Here is a 23,798-nt window from a genome sequence, read left to right on the forward strand (position 1 = left end):
ATTCAAACCATAATATTCCATCTGTAGTCTCGAAAATTCCTTTCCTTCTCATATGCAGAATGTATTCATTCCGTCCCAATAGCCCCACAATCTTAACTTGTTCCAGCATCAACTCAAAAGTCCAAAATCTAGAATCTCTTCTTAATCAGATATGAATGGGACACAAGACCTAATTTACTATAAGGCAAATTTCTCTTCTACTGTGAGCCTGTGAAGTTATGTGCTTCTAAAATGCCATGGTGGAGCAGGCATGGGAAAGACATTCCCATTTAAAAATGGAGAATAGGCAAGAAGAAAGGAGTAACCGGTTCCAAGTAAGCCCAAAATACAAAAGAGGGAGAAAAACAACAACACTGAGTTTTTTTTTTTTTTTTTTTTTTTTTTTTTTTATGGCAGAGTCTCACTCTGTTACCAGGCTGGAGTGCAGTGGCATGATCTCAGCTCACTGCAACATCTGCCTCCCAGGTTCAAGTGATTCTCCTGCCTTAGCCTCCTGAGTAGCTAGGACTACAGGCATATGCCACCACTCCCAGCTAATTTTTTGCATTTTTAGTAGACATGGGGTTTCACCATGTTGGCCAGAATGGTCTCGATCTCTTGACTCTGTGATCCATCTGTCTCAGCCTCCCAAAGTGTTGGGATTACAGGCGTGAGCCACCCTGCCCAGCCAACACTGAGTTATAAAGCTGGACAATAATATCTTTTGCTTTCATGCCTTACATCATGTACACTGAGGTAAGAGTTCAGCCCTCAAGGCCTAGGCATTCCTGCCTGAATGATTTTGCTGGGCTTTAGTCCACCCAGAAGCTCTCATGGTTTGGAGTTACATTCCTATAGCTCTTCCAGGCTGAAGTTGCACTCTGGTTGTTCTACAGTTCTGGGCTCTTGGAGTTGGCTCCACACTCACAGCTCCACAAAGCATTACTATAGTGGGAACTCTGTCCTGGCTATCCCCCTATGCCATGTCTCTGCCTGAAACCCCAGGCTGTCCAAAACATCTTTTATAATGCAGGTGAACCTGGCCCTGGCTCAGGGATTATGTGTACCTGTAGAGTCAGAAGTATATGGATATTATTACAGTTTAAGGCTTATCCCCTCTGGCAGTGTGACATGAGTCACATCTGGGCCAGCTTGAGCCATTGCTGGGGCAGCCAAAGATCGCTGCAACAAAATGCAGGGAATAGATACTTGAGGGGGTGTACTTGCCTGCAGGGCCATAGCTTGCCTCCAAGATCTCTCAAATGCCTTCAGGCTCATTATCCCATTGCCTTGATGAATAGTATCTGTTTTCCTTATATCTGATCTATCTCTTTAGCAAATGATAGCTTTGCTGTATGTTGTTTTTATTCTTTTGAAACCACTTTGTTTTTCTTTATGTGACTAGACAGAGTTTGCCAAATATATTCTTGCTTTCTTTTTAATTACAAATTTTGTCTTTAAGTCATTTCTCTTTTCTCTCATTTTGCTGGTAGTTTGCCAAAAGAAGCCATATAGTACCATGAATGTTTTAAGACTTAGTGTTCTTCTAGATATCCTAGTTCATCGCTCTTAAGTCCTGCCTTTCACAACATCCTTGGACATGAAGGCAATTCTGCCAACTTCCTTGAACTTGTTTTAGTAAGGGTAGCCTTTCATCCAGTTTCTGGTGACATATTCCTCATTTCCATGCAAAACTGCTGTCTGTAGTTCTACATACATTTTCCATACAAAATTGCTGTCTGTAGTTCAACAAACATTTGATTAGTCCCAGCTGGTGTGACCAGTGTCCTCATTGTGGTGGTCCTATGTTGAACAGGAAATGGAAGCTCCTTGGATTCAGTGAAAAGCTTTTCCTTCCACATGTGTGCAACCAGCAGACTGAGTTTTTTAAAATTGTCTCTGAACTTGTGCATGTGCTGTCAAACCTTGTCTTTGGCTTTTCCCAGACCCCTCTTCGCAGCACCTTAAGTCTGCCCAGGTTCTCAGCCTTCCTCTGGCAGTTGTTTCCCTCTGCTGATTTTGCAGGCAGCTGCCATGTCCTGGACCATGGGCCCTATGGAAGAGATGATTACTTCTGCCCGTTAAGGGTTTAGGTTTCTTTTGACATGCTGTCTCCCTTCCCTCCTTCTTCATGATCTCTGCTGTTGGTCCAAGTGAATATTGGTGTTACCACTTCAGTAGATGACATTTTGGGTATATTTTGTGTCTTCATCTCATCAGCCTTTTATTTCAAAATAATGACCTCAGCACGTATTACTGTAGAGATATTAATGCCAGTCCTGGCTTGATTGGATCATGCTGCTGAAAGAAAGGACTGTATTTTTTTTTTAAAAAGATAGCATTGATGTCTCATCTTCTTTCTTATTTGTCTCATTCCCCTAATATACAGAGGTAGAAGGAGAGAATTATGAGTGTGGTGTATGTCTAACTTTCTGCTTTGCTTGCTGCTCATCTTCAGTGTGTCCTTCCTTTGGACAAGTCTATTTATGAGAACTTGATATTAACAATGTGAGAACTCCAGTTTCTAAAGAAGCATCTGTCAATAGCAGATTACCTTGGCATGGTCTCAGCTGTTCCCTGAATCCTGCCTTCTCTTGGTGATTTTTGAATTCACTTATGTAGTCTGGTTTTCTCTCCTGCTAGGCAAGCATAGTCCTGGAAACAAACAGGACAATTCCTTTAAAGCCCTAAAGGATGAAGATCTTCCTGTAGAGAAGTATTTAATGGAAAGGTAGCCTGTAGGTGAGCCAGCTGCAGACCAGGTAGCTATGGATGTGATGCACAGCCCCATCCTCCAACTGGAAAGGAAACGCAAAGTCTCAAGTGACAGCAACCAGACAGAGACTACTGCAGAGAAGTTGCCAGAGGACTCTCCTAAAAAACAAGCAAAAACAGGTTTATATAGGTGAGTTTTGTCACCTTTAGCTGCCTGCTCAGTGGGCCTGTGCATACAGTCACAGTGGACAGACATGGCCTGTGGATGTGTGGCATGTAGCCCCATAAACAGAATCAGTGGAGGGAAGCCATGACACATAGCAGTGAAGAGTTTTTATTCCCACTCCTCTTCCATGAGATTTCCACCATGGAGCCCCACAAACTCCACTCATAACTTACCTGCTTTACAGCCAGATGCAGGCACTCAAGCCCAGAGAGGGTCAAAAATAATTAGGTTCTCTCCCAAAAGCAGAGGGAGTAACCACACTCCTTTCCCTTCTCCTCCCCTCACACTACTGGTGATGCATAAAGTCATTTGTTCTTTCAAGGCAGCATTTGGATTAATTTTTAGTTATTTATTCATTAGATACCTGGCCCTAGAGGGAAGTGACAAATTCTTCTGTCCACTTAGAAGACCCACATTATAGTGAGCTGACCAGCCTGAAGGTGTATATTACATTTACAGGGCTACATCCTAAGAAACACCATTTGATGCACCTTAGAGAACAGTGGGAGCAGTAGGTGTTGGCAGCAGAGAACAAACCTGGTCTGCAAGGCAGGAAGGAAGTGACCCAGACAGTCCAGCCTGAGGTCACTGCCTGGGATTATGATATCATGAAAGAGAAACTCAGCAAGAAAAGGGCAGAGGCCAAAGGCAACAGAAGCTGGTTGGAAGAATCTCTTAAACCCAGTGACAATGAAGAAGGTATGCAGAGGCCACTTCTTGACTACCCTACCCACTTCCTTGTGGAATGTACAGAGAGTTGGTACGAGAGTGCTCTGTTCTCTCGTCTGAGCACTTTGAAGAAAATTGTTACTTGCAGTTTGATGTGTTAACCTATTTTCCATTTAAATGAGGGATAATTATGTCTGAAAACTGAATTTTAAAATTGAAGTTGCTCCAAAGTAAGAGTTAACAGTGGGATTTTCAAAATATTGTCCAAGATGGCTGAATAGGAACAGCTCCAGTCTACAGCTCCCAGCATGAGCGACACAGAAGATGGATGATTTCTGCATTTCCAACTGAGGTACCGGGTTCATCTCACTGGGGACTGTTGGACAGTGCGTGCAGGACAGTTGGTGCAGCACACTCAGCATGAGCCAGAGTAGGGCAAGGCATCGCCTCACCCAGGAAGCGCAAGGGGTCAGGGAATTCCCTTTTCTAGCAAAGGAAAGGGGTGACAGATGGCACCTGGAAAATCGGGCCATTCCCACCTGAATACTGCACTTTTCCAATGGTCTTAGCAAATGGGACACCAAGAGGTTATATCCCATGCCTGGCTCAGAGGGTCCTATGCCAACAGAACCTCGCTCATTGGTAGCACAGCAGTCTGATATCAAACTGCAAGGCAGCAGCAAGGCTAGGGGACGGGTGCCTGCCATTGCTGAGGCTTGATAGGTAAACAAAGCAGTGGGAAGCTCAAACTGGGTGGAGCCCACTGTAGCTCAAAGAGGCCTGCCTGCCTCTGTAGACTCCACCTCCGGGGGCAGGGCATAGCCAAATAAAAGGCAGCAGAAACCTCTGCAGTCTTAAATGTCCCTGTCTGACAGATTGGAAGACAGTGGTGGTTCTCCTAGCATGCAGCTTGAGATCTGTGAATGGACAGACTGCCTCCTCAAGTGGGTCCCTGACCCCTGAGTAGCCTAACTGGGAGGCACCCCCTAGTAGAGACAGACTGACACCTCACATGGGTGGGTACCCCTCTGAAACAAAACTTCCAGAGGAATGATCAGACAGCAACATTTGCTATTCACCAATATTCACTGCTCTGCAGCCTTCACTGCTGATACCCAGGCAAACAGGGTCTGGAGTGGGCCTCCGGCAAACTCCAACAGACCTATAGTTGAGGGTCCTGACTGTTAGAAGGAAAACTAACAAACAGAAAGGACATCCACACAAAAACTCCATCTGTATGTCACCGTCACCAAGACCAAAGGTAGATAAAACCACAAAGATGGGGAAAAAGCAGAGCAGAAAAACTGAAAACTCTAAAAATCAGAGCACCTCTCCCCTCCAAAGGAAGGCAGCTCCTTACCAGCAATGGAACAAAGCTGGACAGAAAATGATTCTGATGAGTTGAGAGAAGAAGACTTCAGATGGTCAAACTTTGCCGAGCTAAAGGAGGAAGTTTGAACCCATGACAAAGAAGTTAAAAACCTTGAAAAAAGATTAGACAAATGACTAACTAGAACAACCAATGCAGAGAAGTCCTTAAAGAACCTGTTGGAGATGAAAACTATGGCACGAGAGCTATGTGATGAATGCAGAAGCCTCAGTAGCTGACTTGATCAACTGGAAGAAAGGGTATCAGTGATGGAAGATCAAATGAATGAAATGAAGTGAGAAGAGAAGTTTAGAGAAAAAAGGATAAAAAGAAATGAACAAAGCCTCCAAGAAATATGGGACTATGTGAAAAGACCAAATCTACATTTGATTGGTGTACCTGAAAGTGATGGGGAGAATGGAACCAAGTTGGAAAACACTCTGCATGTATTATCCAGGAGAACTTCCCCAATCTAGCAAGGCAGGCCAACATTCAAATTCGGGAAATACAGAGAATGCCACAAAGCAACTCGAAGAAACATAATTGTCAGATTCACCAAAGTTGAAATGAAGGAAAATATGTTAAGGGCACCCAGAGAGAAAGGTTGGGTTACCCACAAAGGGAAACCCATCAGACTAACAGCTGATCTTCCAGCAGAAACTCTACAAACCAGAAGAGAGTGGGGGCCAATTTTCAACATTCTTAAAGAAAAGAATTTTCAACCCAGAATTTCATATCCAGCCAAACTAAGCTTCATAAGGAAGGAGAAATAAAATCCTTTACAGATAAGCAAATGCTGAGAGACTTTGTCACCACCAGACCTGCCCTAAAAGAGCTCCTGAAGCAAGCACTAAACATGGAAAGGAACAACTGGTATCAGCCACTACAAAAACATGACAAATTGTGAAGACCATCAAGGCTAGGAAGAAACTGCATCAAGTAACAAGCAAAATAACCAGCTAACATCACAACGACAGGATCAAATTCACACATAACAATATTAACCTTAAATGTAAATGGACTAAATGCTCCAATTAAAAGACACAGACTGGCAAATTGGATAAAGAGTCAAGACCCATCACTGTGCTGTATTCAGGAAACCCATCTCATGTGCAGTGACACACATGGGCTCAAAATAAAGGGATGGAGGAAGATGTACCAAGCAAATGGAAAAGAAAAAAGGCAGGGGTTGCAATCTTAGTCTCTGATAAAACAGACTTTAAACCAACAAAGATCAAAACAGACAAAGAAGGCCATTAAATAATGCTAAAGTGATCAATTCAACAAGAAGAGCTAACTGTCCTAAATATATATGCACCCAATACAGGAGCACCCAGATTCATAAAGCAAGTCCTGAGTGACCTACAAAGAGACTTAGACTCCCACACAATAATAATGGGAGACTTTAACACCCCACTGTCTACATTAGAAAATGAGATCAATGAGACAGAAAGTTACCAAGGATATCCAGGAACTGAACGCAGCTCTGCACCTAGTGGACCTAATAGACATCTGCAGAACTCTTCCCCACAAATTGACAGAATATACATTCTTCTCAGCACCACACCACACTTATTCCAAAATTGACCACATAGTTGAAAGTAAAGCACTCCTCAGCAAATGTAAAATAACAGAAATCATAACAAACTGTCTCTCAGACCACAGTGCAATTAAACTAGAACTAGAACTCAGGATTAAGAAACTCACTAAAAACCGCTCAACTACACGGAAACTGAACAACCTGCTCCTGAGTGAGACTACTGGGTACATAATGAAATGAAGGCAGAAATAAAGATGTTCTTTGAAACCAACGAGAACAAAGATACAACATACCAAAATCTCTGGGACACATTTAAATCAGTGGGTAGAGGGAAATTTATAGCACTAAATGCCCATGAGACAAAGCAAGAAAGATCTAAAATTGACACCCTAATGTCACAATTAAAAGAACTAGAGAAGCAAGAGCAAACACATTCAAAAGCTAGCAGAAGGCAAGAAATAACTAAGATCAGAGCAGAAGTGAAGGAGATAGAGACACAAAAAAACCTTCAAAAAAATCAATGAATCCAGGAGCTGGTTTTTTGAAAAGATCAACAAATTGATAGACCGCTAGGAAGACTAATAAAGAAGAAAAGAGAGAAGAATCTAATAGATGGAATAAAAAATGATAAAGGAGATATCACCACCTATCCCACAGAAATACAAACTACCATCAGAGAATGCTATAAACACCTCTACGCAAATAAACTAGAAAATCTAGAAGAAATTGATAAATTCCTTGACACATACACTCTCCCAAGACTAAACCAGGAAGAAGTTGAATCTCTGAATAGACCAATAACAGGCTCTGAAATTGAGGCAATAATTAATAGCTTACCAACCAAAAAAAGTCCAGGACCAGATGGATTCACAGCCAAATTCTACCAGAGGTAAAAGGAGGAGCTGGTACCATTACTTCTGAAACTATTCCAATCAATAGAAAAAGAAGGAATCCTCCCTAACTCATTTTATGAGGCCAGCACCATCCTGATACCAAAGCCAGTCAGAGACACAACAAAAAAAGAGAATTTTAGACCTATATCCCTGATGAACATCGATGCAAAAATCCTCAATAAAATACTGGCAAACTGAATCCAGCGACACATCAAAAAGCTTATCCACCATGATAAAGTGGGCTTCATCCCTGGGATGCACGGCTAGTTCAACATACACAAATCAATAAACACAATCCATCATATTAAAAAAAGCAATGAAAAAGACCACATGATTATTTCAATAGATGCAGAAAAGGCCTTTGACAAAATCAACAGCCCTTCTTGCTAAAAACTCTCAATAAATTAGGTATTGATGGGACATATCTCTAAATAATAAGAGCTATCTGTGACAAACCCACAACCAATATCATACTGAATGGGCAAAAACTGGAAGCATCCGCTTTGAAAACTGGTACAAGACAGGGATGCCCTCTGTCACAACTCCTATTCAACATAGTGTTGGAAGTTCTGTCCAGGGCAATCAGGCAGAAGAAGGAAATAAAGGGTATTCAATTAGGAAAAGAGGAAGTCAAATTGTCCCTGTTTGCAGATGACATGATTGTATATCTAGAAAACCCCATCGTCTCAGCCCACAATCTCCTTAAGCTGATAAGCAACTTCAGCAAAGTCTCAGAATACAAAATCAATGTGCAGAAATCATAAACATTCTTATACACCAATAACAGAAAAACAGACAGCCAAATCATGAGTGAACTCCCATTCACAATTGCTTCAAAGAGAATAAAATACCTAGGAATCCAACTTACAAGGGATGTGAAGGATCTCTTCAAGGAGAACTACAAACCACTGCTCAATGAAATAAAAGAGGACACAAACAAATGGAAGAACATTCCATGCTCTTGGATAGGAAGAATCGATATCATGAAAATGGCCATACTGCCTAAGGCAGTTTAGAGATTCAATGCCATCCCCATCAAGCTACCAATGACTTTCTTCACAGAATTGGAAAAAACTACTTTAAAGTTCATATGGAACCAAAAAAGAGCCCACATTGCCAAGTCAATCCTAAGCCAAAAGAACAAAGCTGGAGGCATCACACTACCTGACTTCAAACTATACTACAAGGCTACAGTAACCAAAGCAGCATGGTACAGGTACCAAAATGGAGATATAGACCAATGGAACAGAACAGAGACCTCAGAAATAATGCCACACATCTACAACCATCTGATCTTTGAAAAACATGACAAAAACAAGCAATGGGGAAAGGATTCCCTATTTAATAAACGGTGCTGGGAAAACTGGCCAGCCATATGTAAAAAGCTGAAACTGGACCCCTTCCTTACACCTTATACAAAAATTAATTCAAGATGGAATAAAGACTTAAATGTTAGACCTAAAACCATAAAAACCCTAGAAGAAAACCTAGGCAATACCATTCAGGACATAGACATGGGCAAGGACTTCATGCCTAAAACACCAGAAACAATGGCAACAAAAGCCAAAACTGAAAAATGGGATCTAATTAAATTAAAGAGCTTCTCCACAGCAAAACAAAAAACAAAAAACAAAAAAAAAAACTATCATCAGAGTCAACAGGCAACCTACAGAATGGGAGAAAATTTTTGCAATCTACTCATCTGACAAAGGGTTAATATCCACAATCTACAAAGAACTCCAACAAATTTACAAGAAAAAAGCAAACAAACCCATCAACAAGTGGGCGAAGGATGTTAACAGACAGTTCTCAAAAGAAGATGTTTATGCAGCCAGAAGGCACATGAAAAAATGCTAATCATCACTGGCCATCAGAGAAATGCAAATCAAAACCACAATGAGATACCATCTCACACCAGTTAGAATGGCAATCATTAAAAAGTCAGGAAACAACAGGTGCTGGAGAGGATGTGGAGAAATAGGTACACTTTTACACTGTTGTTGGGACTGTAAACTAGTTCAACAATTGTGGAAGTCAGTGTCACAATTTCTCAGGGATCTAGAACTACAAATACCATTTGACCCAGCCATCCCATTACTGGGTATATACCCAAAGGAGTATAAAACATGCTGCTATAAAAACACATGCACACATATGTTTATTGCAGCACTATTCACAATAGCAAAGACTTGGAACCAACCCAAATGCCCAACAATGATAGACTGGATTAAGAAAATGTGGCACATATACACCATGGAATACTATGCAGCCATAAAAAATGATGAGTTCATGTCCTTTGTAGGGGCATGGATGAAGCTGGAAACCATCATTCTCAGCAAACTATCACAAGGACAAAAAACCAAACACCGCATGTTCCCACTCATAGGTGGGAATTGAACAATGAGAACACATGGACACAGGAAGGGGAACATCACATACCGGGGACTGTTGTGGGGTGGGGGAAGTGGGGAGGGATAGCATTAGGAGATATACATAATGTAAATGACGAGTTAATGGGTGCAGCACACCAACATGGCACATGTATACATATGTAACAATCCTCACGTTGTGCACATGTACCCTAAAACTTAAAGTATAATAATAATAATAATAAAAAACAGTGGGATTTTCTTTCTGCATGGGCTACAACTATGTAATGACTCCTTTTTTTGCCCTTTTTCCCATGTCTCTTTCCTGTTAGCTACTCTGCCACCATGCTGCACCATCTACATTTAGCCTTGTCTATGTTCTCAGGCCCTCCACCGAAGAATAAGCTTTTATCCAACAATGCAAGCAGCCAAAAGCCGACTCACTCAAGCTGCATACCATTGTTGAGGCTGCCTGATAAGCAGCAGAAAGTTAATGAGAGCGTTAAGACAGACATGCTGTGCACAGACAAGGAAGAGGAGTGCCCTACTGCCTCCCTGCTGCAGAAATACACCAATAACAGTGAGAAGCCATCTGGGAAGAGACAATGCAAAACCAAGCACTTGATATCTCAGGACCCGAGGCAGGGGTTCCTGCTAACAGGGAACTGCTATGTTGAGAATGCTGATGGCAAGGCACCTCTTGGCATTTGTTTTCTCCTTGGGCTTATATAGGGGCTATTTCCCCTCACCCCCACATTCCCCACCTACCTGCTTTTCTCAAGGATGTAAAGCCTTTCTTTTACTGGACTCCTAACTTCCCTGTCTTAGAGGGGAAGTCTTCCTTGATGGTGATAAAATTGGAAACTATTAAAATTTAAGTTCATACCCCAGTCTGTAACACTTTTCCTTTGATATTCCACCTCCCAGGAAGGAAAGGAAACTGCCTTCCCCATGCAGGTTTGTCTTACAGGAAGGAGGAGGGTAAGCAGTGGATGTGGAAAGGATGTAGTCTTAATCTTAACTGTGTATACTAATTCGTTTTGTCTTAGTCAACTGTCCCAAGATTCAGAAAGCAACTTGAACCCAGTTCCAACTATGATCTGACTTCATCCAAGCAGGAGATGAGGCCCTTCAACTGCTTGCAAGAGTTGCTACCAGCTTCCCAGTCCATGAAGCTGCCACACTCATGTTCCCCTCAGGAAACCAACCAATCTCGCCCAATGCAGCTGAGAGCAAGGAGAATTATTGTCAATAGGCATGCTGGTGAGACTCTCCTGCAGCAGGCAGCATGGCTTGGCTATGAGGTGAGTGTCCTGGTGAGCACTCCTAGAGCAGTTGCTGCTTCCAGCTGGAAAGCAGGGCTTGCTAGCTGGGATGGGATAGTGGGAGGTACTTGGAGAGCACAGCTCAGCCCCTTCACATCAGGGGACTTGGAGAGCAGAGCTTAGCCCCTTCACATCAGGGGACTAGCATGTCTGTGTTAGCCCCAGTCTCCCTGCTATTTGGTGGCTTGTGCAGTCACAGTGTGCAAACAGGCAAGCAGTCAGGCAGGTTGCTCTAGCTTCCTCCAGTCTGGTTTACTTATTTCTGCTATAAAACTTGAAAAAATTCAGGGCTTGGTGACTTGGGGAAATTTAATGGGCCCTTTTGGATTCTGATTAGCAAGAGGAAGAGATGTTATTAGCTCTATATGGTGTTGCTTGTGCTATGGTGGCCCTGTGTGGAGAGCAGGCAGGAAGTGGCAATGCAGGTTGGGCACAGGTATTCAGATGTGAGGGTGTGGAGCAGACCTGAGTGGTCTCTTTCTGAGAGAGGGTTAAGGTGGCCCCGGGGCTGAGCACTGGAGGAAAAATTCAGACTTAGGGTTTCTCCCCAACTCACTGCTCCTTCATCATCCCCTCACTCCTGCCCCCTACACCCATACTCCTCCCAAGATGCATGATGACAGTGTTGACTTATGTCAACTGAGCACTGGGCTGTGTGCTCTTTCTAAGCTCACATGATCTGAACTAACTCATTTTACTCTGTCATCATCTTTGCCAGCTATTATCACTGTTTTCATATGAGGAAACTAACTCCCAGAAGTGTTAAATGGCTTGGATAGGTAATAACCTAGGAACAGTTTCAGTTTTGGTTGTTTTTATAGAACTGATGGATGTGAGGCCTGTACTAATCAACAGCTTCAACAAATTCCACATCTATACATCTTTAGGCCCCAAAGCCTTTGATGGCACAGGTGGTTTTGAGATTGTTTATGTAAGGATGGCTGTCATCGTTGCTTTAGATTTCTGTTATTTGGATAATTAAAGTTTCTAGACTGCAACTTGGATGGTTAGAAAAATAGTAACTTTTTCAGATATTAAGTGAATTTGCAACATGTAAATTAAATAGATCACAAGTTTTTAGTTAAAAAACTCTTTTTGACACATAATAATTGTACATATTTCTGGGGTATATATACTATCGTGTATGTATATCACATATGTGATGATTTCTTTCTTTTCTGTTTTTTTTTTTTCTTTTTTTTTGTTTTAGGCAAGGTCTTGCTCTGTCACCTAGGCTAGAGTGCAGTGGTGCGATCTCAGCTTATTACAGCCTCTGCCTCCTGGGCTCAAGTGATCCTTCTACTTCAGATTCCTGAGTAGCTGGGACCGCAGGCATGTACCACCACACCCAGCTAATTTTTGTTTTTTTTGTAGATACACGATTTCGCCATGTTGCCCAGGCTGCTGTCGAACTCATGACTTCAAGTGATCTGCCTGTCTCAGCCTCTCAAAGTGCTGGGATTACAAGCACGAGCCACCGTTCCCTGCCTATATGTGATATTTTGATACATCCATACAATTTGTAATGATCCAGTCAGGCTATTTAGGATATGTGTTACTTCAAACATTTACTATTTTTGTTTTGGGAATATTTCAAACCTTCTCTTGTAGATATTTTGAAATATACCATACTCTTGTTAATTGTAGTCTCCCTTCTCTGGTATTAAACATTAGATCATATTCTTTTGATATGCCTGTATATTTGTACTGTAAATTAACTAACCCCTGTTTATCTTGCCCACACCTACACCCACTTCCAAGCTTCTGGAGACTATCATCTTACACTCTACCTTCATGACATCAACTTTTCCTACATATGAGTGAGAATAGGTGATATTTCTTTTGCTATGCTTGACTTATTTTACTTCACATAATGACCTTCAATTCCATCCAGGTTGTTGCAAGTGACAGCATTTCATTCACTTATATGGCTTAAAATATTCTGTTGTGTATGTATACCACATTTTCTTTGTCCTTTCATTCACTGTGGGCATTTAGGCCAATTCCATGTTTACCTATCGGGATTTACTTTTTTATTTTTCTTTGATAGAGACTGTCTAGTCAGATTGCTGGATTATATTGTAGTTCTAATTTTAGTTTTTAAAGAGACCTCCATATTGTTTTCCATATTGGTTGTACTAATTTACATCCCAAGAGTTTGTAAAACAACCTTTTCTCCAAATCCTTGGCAGAATTTATTTTTTTGTCTTGTTTAGTAATATCTATTCTGACTAGTGTAATATGGTAACTCACAGTGGTTTTGAATGTATTTCTGTGATGATTAGTGATGTTGAACATTTTTACATATATAGATGGCCATTTATACGTCTTCATTTGAGAACTGTCTATTCAGATCCTTTGCCTACCTTTTAATGTCATTTTTTTTTTTGCTGTTGAGCTTAGTTCCTTATATATTAGTCCCTTATTGGATGAACAGTTTGCAAATATATTGTCCCATTTTATAGATTGTCTCTTCACTCCTGTTGATTGTTTGTTTTGCAGAGTTCAATTTCCCTATTTTTGTTTGTGTTATCCATGCTTTTGAAGTCTTAGACATAAAATCTTGGCCTAGACCAATGTCCTGAAGCATTTCCTCTGTTTTTGTCTAGTACATTTATATTTTGGGTCTTAAATTTAAGTCTGTTATTTGAGTTGATATTGTTATCTGTTGAGGTTTTGGGATCTAGTTTCATTCTTCATATGGACATCCAGTTTCCCCAGCCCCATTTATAAACTGGGTGCCTTTTCCCAATGTGTGTTATTAGTGTCTTTGTTAGAAATTAGTGGGCTGGCAGGAAAGAAGCAGGCAAAGAAATTTTTGTTTTATTTGCCATTAATATAAATACAGCAAATATTATCTTTTTTCTTTTGAGGTAGGATCTCACTCTGTGTCCCAGGCTGGAGTGGAGTGGCATGATCTCAGCTCATTGCAGCCTCCAGCCTCCTGGGCTCAAGTGATCCTCTCACCTCTGCCTCCTGAATAGTGGGGACTACAGGCGTGTGCCACCATTTCTGACTGTTTTTTGTATTTTTGTAGAGATGGGGATCTCTGCATATTCCCCACACTGGTTTTGAATTCCTGGCCACAAGTGATCCACCTGCCTCGGCCTCCCAAAGTGCTGGCATTACAGGCATGACCCACTGTGCTAAGCCCAACAAATGGTTGTCTTAAACACAACTTTCTAATAACTTGGTATTACAGACATGACGCACTGTGCTCAGCCCAACAAAAGTTGTCTTAAACACAACTTTCTAATAACTTGTTCAAAAAGCCAAATAAAAACTTTCAAAACTCTAATTAAAAAAACTAATAAATTTATAAACTACTAGTCAAAGTCAAAACAAATTAATTACATAAAATTCAATAACAAAAACGTTATAAACTTTACTTAAAATATTCTTAAATTGTTTTTCTTTTTTTTATTTTTTATTATTATACTTTAAGTTTTAGGGTACATGTGTGCATTGTGCAGGTTAGTTACATACGTATGCATGTGCCATGCTGGTGCGCTGCACCCACTAACTCGTCATCTAGCATTAGGTATATCTCCCAGTGCTATCCCTCCCCCGTCCCCCTACTCCACAACAGTCCCCAGAGTGTGATGTTCCCCTTCCTGTGTCCATGTTTTCTCATTGTTCAATTGCACAGAGCTGTCCAAGCCAGAGTACAGTGGCACGATCTCAGCTCACTGCATCTTCTGCCTCCTGGGTTCAAGTGATTCTCCTGCCTCAGTCTCCTGAGTAGTGGGACTGCAGGCACCCCACCATGCCTAGCTAATTTTTGTATTTTTAGGACAGACGAGGTTTCACCATGTTGGTCCGGCTGGTCTCGAACCCCTGACCTCATGATCTGCCCACCTCGGCCTCCCAAAGTGCTGGGATTATGGGAGTGAGCCACCATACCCGGCCTGAATATTATTTCTTTTTAAAAGGAAGGAATTTCTGCAATATGCTATAACATGGATGAACCTTGAGGACGTTCATTTATGCTAAGTGAAATATGCATGTCGTAAAATGACAAATACTTTATTATTCCACTCGTGACATGCTAAGAGAAGTCAAAATCATAGACACTGACAGTAGAATGGTGGGTGCCTGGGTTTGTAGGAAAGGTTAATGGGGTTATTGTTTAATGGGTACAGAGCCTGTTGAAAGTCCTTTAGATGAATGATGGTGATGGTTGCACAATAATGTGAAAGAGTTAATGACCATGAACTGAACACTTAAAAATGGTTAAGATGATAAATGTACATTACATATATTTTTTCCACAAATAAAAAAATTAGTGTTTCAAATTTAACAAGAGTTAGGATATATCCTTCGTAAATGTTCAGCCTCATTTTAGTTAACTCTTCTTCAACACTGCTACTCTACAATGTTATTACTATAACCTCTACATTGTTGGAATGATAGTACTGAAAAAAGAACTACACATGGGGCTGGATGCAGTGGCTCATGCCTGTAATCCCAGCAGCTTGAGAGGCCAAAGCAGCAGGATCACTTGAGCCTAGGAGTTTGAGACCAGCTTGGATGACATGGTGAAACCCTGTTTCTACAAAAAAAAAAAAAAAAAAAACAACTGGGAACTGGGAATGGTGGCACATGCTTGTAATCTCAGCTACTCAGGAGACATGTGAGAGGATCACCCTAGCCCAGTGAGGTTGAGGCTGCAGTGAACCATGATTGTGCCATTGCACTCCAGCCTGGCAGACAGAGTTGAGACACAGTCTCAAAATAAACAAACAAACAAAAATCTTGTGGTTACCCTTGTAGGATTGATTCTGATTTTTAAGTTATGGTGTATATATGTATATGTGTATGTCTGTGATGGTTGTGTGTGTGTGTGTGTTTCCCTGCACCAGATATGGTTTATTTCAGTGTTAGGGTCACATTAGTTTTCTTGTTGTGGTTTTATAGTAGTGTTGTTTTCAAAAAAAACAACCATTTTTTCTCTAATTTTCCTTTTAGTTTTTTTTCTTTCAAAAAGTCAGTGACCAAGTCATTCTTGTACTCAAAAGTAAGAATACAAATAGCATTTGGTTGGGATAGGGTAGTGATATTATTATTTTGATCACTTTTTCCTTGAATTGGCATAACTTTTCTTCATCGCCCAACTGAAGAAGTTTTCTGCTTCATGAGGCCTTGTGAAGCTTCACAATCTTTCTTCATACCTCATGTATGGTCTCCCAGTGAGACCAAGCTCAAACTCCTCATTGCCTTCAGCCTTCACTTTCAGGGCTTTTCTTGTCCATTGGATAGCATTTGGAGCCTTATTTCTTCCTATTCCTGTATATGTATGTTTATATCTTTCCCTCAGTTGGTAAGTGGTGAGAGCATAGAATGTTGGACTGTTCTTTAATGTTCCCAGGGGCAAAAGCCCCTGAAAATGTCAATAATTAGTGACAAATAATTAATGATACTGCCTTATAAGACTCTGGACTCTTTATTGTGACTATATTCAAAATGTATATTTGAGTTTTAAGTCCTGAGAGTACAAATGTCCCACAGCTGGTTCAGAAGGACCAGTTATCACCATCCACATCCCCAGATCTGGCCTTCATCCTGCCTTTGACCTTAGTTTATTGGTGAGAAACCAAGATTTGTCAGTTGTGGAATCCTCTGGTGGTGTAAATGTGGTGGCTGCTTGAGGGTTGGGTATTAGGGTTTGCTAATAGTTAAAAAAAAAAAAAAAAAAACTAAAACGTATTTTGGTTTTTCACAGATTCCAAACAGCATTCCATCAGGAGGGCACTGTGGGCAGTGTTCCATCTTCCAATAGACATGGGTGGGAGAACTTTGTACTTTTTCAGATCTCATCCTGATCCTGACAACTCTGGTTCTGAGCCACAAGTTTGATCACAGATCTCTGAAAGGTGCCAGGGCAGGCTTTTAGGAGAGTCTAAACTCACCATTTGTCTTTGCACCCAGGTTCTTTATATAAACAAACAGGCATATTTTTAATTGTTTAACAGTTGTTTGTTGTATTAGCTTTCATAATGGTAAACTGTTTTTTGAGTTATCTTTTTACATCCTGTCCATACTTCCTTCAAAACTTTTTAAATACTTATTCTGTCTTCAATTTTTCAGGCCTCGGATTAAGATAGATTTTTCATTTGAGAGTTAGTGCTGAAATAGTCCCTTCATGAGTCCTGTTAAAAGGATTAAGTGTATAATAACAATAATTTGTCATTTGATCATGGGTCAGTAACTGTGTCTCAATTTCACTATCTGTACATGGCAGTTACATTCCTCATGAGTTGAATATTGTGTCTACGAGGCTTACATGGTACACATGTATCCAATTTTGCCTATTGTTAAAGAAAAGTCAAGAAATGAGCAAGTGTGCATGAGTTTAATCCCACCGCACATCTCTTACTAGGCCTCTCCATGGTGCAGTTGAAAATGATTTGTTCGGAAATTGTCCGCCTCCTCCTTTCCTATGGCGCTGACCCCACTTTGGCCACCTACTCAGGCAGAACCATTACGAAAATGACTTACAGCAAAGTTATGGAAATGTTTCTAACAGGTGGGTCACTTTAAGGAACAGGAATAACAAAGTTCAAGATATGTTCTTTATTCAAATATTAGAGGGAGACCAGGTTATTGAGATTTGAGTTTTACTAGGTACAAATTAAAAAGCTTGAGACTTTAAAACAGCAGCAATGTGGCTTTTCTGTACTGCGGAATATAGTAGTCTAGAGAAGCTAATTATTTTGGTGATTAGCCATTGATTCTGTATTTCCTTTGATCTATTTTTACCCTAATGCTGTAAAAGATTTCCCCAAATTATTTGGATTTCCTACCAAGCATTTTTAAACAAATAGTGACTCAGATTTTTACATCTTGATTCTGGATAATGGAAACCTCAAACTTCCCACAGAAGAGGTTATTTAGAATAGTCTGTGTAGCTCAGTGAGTGAAGAACTAATCATGCAAGCCCTAGGCATTACTAGACTACATTTCTATACACCAGTATGGAAATGGATTACTTCCATACACTAGTATGGAAATGTAACTGGTTTTTTTGTGTGTGTTGATTTAGTATCCTGCAACTTTGCTGGAATTACTAATTTTAACATTTTTTAAAAAGTTGATCTTTTTTTTCCCGTCTCTCTCCAGATTACTTAAATGACCTACAGAGTTGCAGTGACAGTAAGCTGAGTAGCTCTTGGGAGTTCTACGGCAGCTCTGTCTGTGGTGAGCAATATTATTGTTTTTAGTTGAGTGGAAAATAGGAAGAGGACATTTTTCTTTGGTGTGGTTGATGGGGGATAGGTTGTGCATGCTATAAAACAGACTCCGTTGGAAAAGAATCTATTTTTATATTTTTATTTAGAGTTCTTCGTTTGATGACAGCTGAAATCCTGCTATTGCTGACACCTTTGTCTGTTTCTTTTCTCCATTAGAACCAGATAATGGAGGGGAATCCAATGTTTTGGCAGACGCCCCAGGACCAGAGGACCAGGATGATGACAATGAGGCTTGCAGTGATGTGTTTGAATTTGAATTTTCAGATACCCCCTCTTACCTTGTTATAACATTCAAGTTTCATCTTTGCAGGGGTGGGCATGGCTGCTATGTCACTGAAAATTAGCTGAGCTGATTTGTGGGTAGTAGCAGGACTTAAAGCTCTTTTTAAGTAGATGAGGGCGAGTGGGTGCTAAATGCCCAAGAGTTTTACATGATGTAGCAAATAGGTTTTTTTTAAAAGATTTATTATACTCAGCTAATTAATTAGTTGTATAGGATAGTATAGTATGGTATAGTATAGTATAGTATAGTATAGTATAGTATAGTATAGTATAGTATAGTATAGTACAGTATAGTATAAATTATCCTTATCAGAACACCACCAATGTAAGTAAGGCCCCAGAACCCAAAGCACAGAAGTTTCTTTTACTAAATTCTTTGGGAAGGAGTCCTAGGAATCCTTCAACAGATCATTACAAGGGCTTCTTGGGAATATAATGTGTACTGTACAAAGCCGTTAATCTCCCTTCTCATGTAGAATTAGGAAAATCATCAGTGTCACTTGAGATCTTTGTGTATGGTCATATTTAGTAAGATACAGTCTTACACTATTTGTGAGCCACTGTGCCCTGGTGACCAATATCTTATCAAGAGAACTTTGTTAACATTTTAACATTGGTGCTTAGTAAACAATAGTATCCTCAGGCTCTGGAGTTATGTGTATTCCATTGTAAACAGTGACAGTTTTATTTCACTTTATTTTTTGTTAGTATGCCATGGATTATTACATTTGAGGGTTCATGTGATATTTTGATACATGCATACAATATGTAAGCATCAAATGAGGGCATTTGGGATACCCATCACTTCAAACATGTATTATGTCTTTGTATTAGAAATATTAAAACCTTCTCTTCTAGAAACAGACAATACATTATAGTTAACTATAATTTTCCTACTGTGCTATCAAATACTGGATGTTATTCCTTCTCTCTAACTGTATTTTAATAGCCATTTAATCATCTCCTCTTAATTCCCTCTCCCACCTACACTGCCTAGCTTCTAGTACCCACCCTTCTACTCCACACCTCTATGAGGTTAACATTTTTTATTTCCTACGTATAGGTAGAACTTTCTGTGCCTGGTTTATTTCATTTAATAAAATGACCTTCAAGTCCACCTATGTTGCAAATATCAAGATTCAAGTCATTTTGTGGTGGACTAGCACTCCATTATGTAAATATATTCCATTTTAAAATCCACTTGTCTGTTGATGGACACTTAGGTTGATTCCATATCATGGCTATTGTGAATAGTGCTGCAGTAGATATGATAGTGCAGATATCTTACTGATATACTGATTTGATTTCTTTGGGATATATACCTAGCCATGAGATTGCGGAATCACATGTTAATTTTATTTTTCATTTTTGAGGAATTCACCAACAGCATACACACATTCTCTTTTCTCTGCATTCTCACCAACATATGTTATTTTTGTCTTTTGATAATAGGCATCTTAACTAAGAGAAGATGATATTGTGGTTTTGATTCGAAGTTTATTATAAATAGAAATAGTAAAGTTGTGTTGCACAGTGTGTGAAAGGAATGGACTTGGGGGAGAGGGAAGATCAAAGAGTTGTTTATAGTCATCCTTTTGGGTTGGGGTACAGACTCACTTATCTCAGTAAGCCTAGTGAGACATATTAAGAGTCATTACCCAAATTATGGTGAGAGCTGAGTCAACAGGAGTTTAATTTTTTCATCAGCAATGAGAGCAGTGGAGGAACTGTTATAATAAATCTCACTAAAGTTTTTCCCTTGCTTTATATAATTCAGTTTGGTCTTCTACAAATGTCTGATAACCAGATGAATCCAGAGCTACCCTCATCAGAAGGAGGTACTTACCCTTACCTTGAAAGAAGAATGTTGGTCTCTGAGTGGGCATGGTGAGAAATGGCAGGGGTGTTGAAGTGAAAGTAAGTGGCTCCTGTTATGCCTATAAGGTAGCTTTTTCAAGATGATAATTAATGGTTGGGGGAACTTTTATTTTTGCCAGAAATTGGGACTACTTTTTCTTTTTATTTTGCAGACCACAAAACTGGTTATTGCTTTCAGATGTACTTAAGAAAGTGAAAATGTCATCCTGCATATTTCGCTGGAGTTTTCCACATCTGAAAATTGTCCCAACTGCAGAGGCAGAGTTTTACAGACAGGTTTCAGCAAGTATCTTGTTCTCTTCCTCCAAAGACTTGGAAGCCTTCAATCTGGAAAGCAACAAACGACTAAATTTACTAGAATGTACAAATGAACTTCAGATTCTCCTTGGCTCCTCTCTGGAATGCTTAAATCCGAGGGATGTGGCCTTGGAGAAGGACCACTGATGAGAAGTCAAGTCCCACTGTATACTGTGTGTTCTAGTGTTTATCCTTGTTTATATTTATCAAAGTACAACTACTTCTGTGGAGGAGGGACATTATTACATATGAAAATATTTCAGCTTTATATAAGATAAACCATCTAGCTAGATTTAGAAAGGTGTCTTTTTATTTTAAACTTACTTTTGTTATGAAATTGCTGAAATGTTTCTTTAATTTTCAATGTATAGAAACTGCTTTGAATAAATTTGTTTTCATTTGGAACGTCTTTTAAAAGGAAAATATAATGAGGAAAAAGAGCCTCACCTACCTACCTATTGACTTTATTCCACACAAAGCTCTGATGACAGAGATCATTAACGTTTATAAATAATGTCATCAAAATTGAGTAAGTGTTTGGGAGAATAAATTTGGTAAAAGCATTTGATATTGTAACTTCTTTGTTTTGTTTGCTGCGTATCTTCTTATGCCAGGTATATGCTATTGGGTATATTTCAACTTAAAATTACACTGAAACACAACTAATTGTATGAAATTTATAACCTAACTTAAAGGTTGTAAATTAGTTTCTATGAACCAATCTCAAATATTTTATGATCTTCTAATGAAGAAACTTTAATTTATTTTCCTCCTCCTCCTCCTTCTTCTTCTTCTCCTTTTTTCCTTTCTTTCTTTCTTTCTTTCTTTCTTTCTTCCTTCCTTCCTTCCTTCCTTCCTTCCTTCCTTCCTTCCTTCCTTCCTTTCCTTCCTTCCTTCCTTCCTTCCTTCCTTCCTTCCTTCCTTCCTTCCTTCCTTCCTTCCTTCCTTCCTTCCTTCCTTCCTTCCTTCCTTCTTTCTTTCTTTCTTTCTTTCTTTCTTTCTTTCTTTCTTTCTTTCTTTCTTTCTTTCTTTCTTTCTTCTTTCTTTTTTTGAGACAATGTCTCACTGTTATCCAGGCTGGAGTGCAGAGGCACAGTCCGAAGTCACTGCAGACTCTACATCCCTGGGCTCAGTGGTCCTCCCACAATCAGCCTCTGGAGAAGCTAGGACCATAGGCCTGTGTCAACATGCTTCGTTAATTTTTTTTTTTTTTTTTTTTTTGTAGAGACAGTGTTTAGCCATGTTGCCCAGGCTGTTCTAAAACACCTGGGCTCAAGTGATCTGCCTGCCTCTACCTCCCAAAGTGCTGGGATTACAGACATGAGCGGCCATGCCCAGGCTGTTTTTCTGTTCACTATAAAATATTGAAAATTAATGACAGTTGAGTTTGCTTGAAAATGTAAATATTTTAATTCTGTGCTTATAATTTCTTTCAACTTTGTTAGATTTATGCTTCTGTAACACTTTTACAGAAATTTTCTGAAGATGCAATAAAACTGTTGAGGAAAGGAAAATGTTGAACTGTCCTGCATCCTATGTGATCCTAAAACATGTTGTTACATTTTTTTTTTAAGTTGACAAATTTCCTTGGTGGCTTAATTTCAATTATTTAAAACTTTTTATTTCAATACCTTTTGGGGTTACAAGTGTTTTTTTGTTACGTGGGTGAATAATATAGTGATGAATTCTGAGATTTTAGTGCATCTGTTACTTGAGTAGTATATATAGTACCTAATGTGTGGTTCTTTTATCACGGGCCCCACATCACTCTTTACCTTCTGCATCTCAATTTCACTGTATCTCTCTGAATGACTTCTGTACTCATAGCTTAACTCCCACATGTAAGTGACAACATACAGTTTTTGATTTTTCACTCCTGTGTTATTTCACTTAGAATAATGGCCTTCAGCTCCAAGTTGCTGTGAAAGACATTATTTTGTTCCTTTTTATGGCTGAATAGTATTCCATTGTGTATACACACCATATTTTCTTTATCCAGGCATCAGTCAATGGGTAGCATATATGTTGATCTCTGATCTTTGCAAGTGTGAATTATGCTGCTATAAACATACATGTGCAAATGTTGTTTTTATATAACAACTTCTTTTTTCTTTGGGTAGACAGCTAATAGTGTGATTGCTGGATCAAATGTTAGTTCTACTTCTGTTTCCTTAAGAAATCTCCACACTGCTTTCCATAGAGGTTGTTCTAATTTACATTTCCTTTGGCAAAGTATAAGTGTTTCCTTTTCCCCCATCCATGCCAATACCTATTGTTTGTTGGCTTTTCAATAATGGCCATTCTTGCAGGAGTAAGGTGGTATCTCATTGTGGTTTTAATTTGTGTTTCTCTGATGATTAGGTATGTTGAGCATTTTTTTGTACATTAATATTTGTTGGCCATTTATGTTTCTTCTTTTGAGAAATGTCCGTTCATGTACTTTGCCCACATTTTGATGGGAGTATTTGCTTTTTTCTTACTGATTTGTTTGAGTTCCTTGTTGATTTTGGATACTCCTACTGTTAGATACGTAGCCTGCAAACATTTTCTCCTATGGGATGTTTGCTGATTATTTCTTTTGCCGTGCAGAAGATTTATAGTTTAATTAGAACCAATTTGTTTACTTCATTCTTTTTGCATTTGGTTTTGGGATCTTAGTCATACATTCTTTGTCTAGGTTAATGTCTAGAAGAGTTTTTCCAACATTGTCTCTAGAATTTTTATAGTTTCTGGTGTTAGATTTAAGTCTTTCATCTATCTTGTGTTTATTTTCATATTAGTTGGGAGATACAGATCCAGTTTCATTCTTCTACATGTGGCTTCTTGCTCTGCTACCCAGGCTGGAGTGCAGTGGTGTGATCTCAGCTTACTGCAAGCTCCACCTCCTGGGTTCACGTCATTCTCCTGCCTCAGCCTCCTGAGTAACTGGGACTACAGTTGCCTGCCACCACGCCTGGCTAATTTTTTACATTTTCAGTAGAGACGGGGTTTCAACTTGTTAGCCAG

General features: G+C 39.6%; 1 pseudogene; it reads left to right on the forward strand.

The window, feature by feature from the left end:
* Positions 1-2,747: 2,747 nt before the first annotated feature.
* Positions 2,748-20,939, forward strand: LOC129530330 (BCL-6 corepressor-like; annotated as a pseudogene).
* The last annotated feature ends 2,859 nt before the right edge of the window (positions 20,940-23,798 follow it).

Source organism: Gorilla gorilla, chromosome Y, assembly GCF_029281585.2.
Source record: "Gorilla gorilla gorilla isolate KB3781 chromosome Y, NHGRI_mGorGor1-v2.1_pri, whole genome shotgun sequence".
In the NCBI taxonomy this organism is placed as follows: domain Eukaryota; kingdom Metazoa; phylum Chordata; class Mammalia; order Primates; family Hominidae; genus Gorilla; species Gorilla gorilla.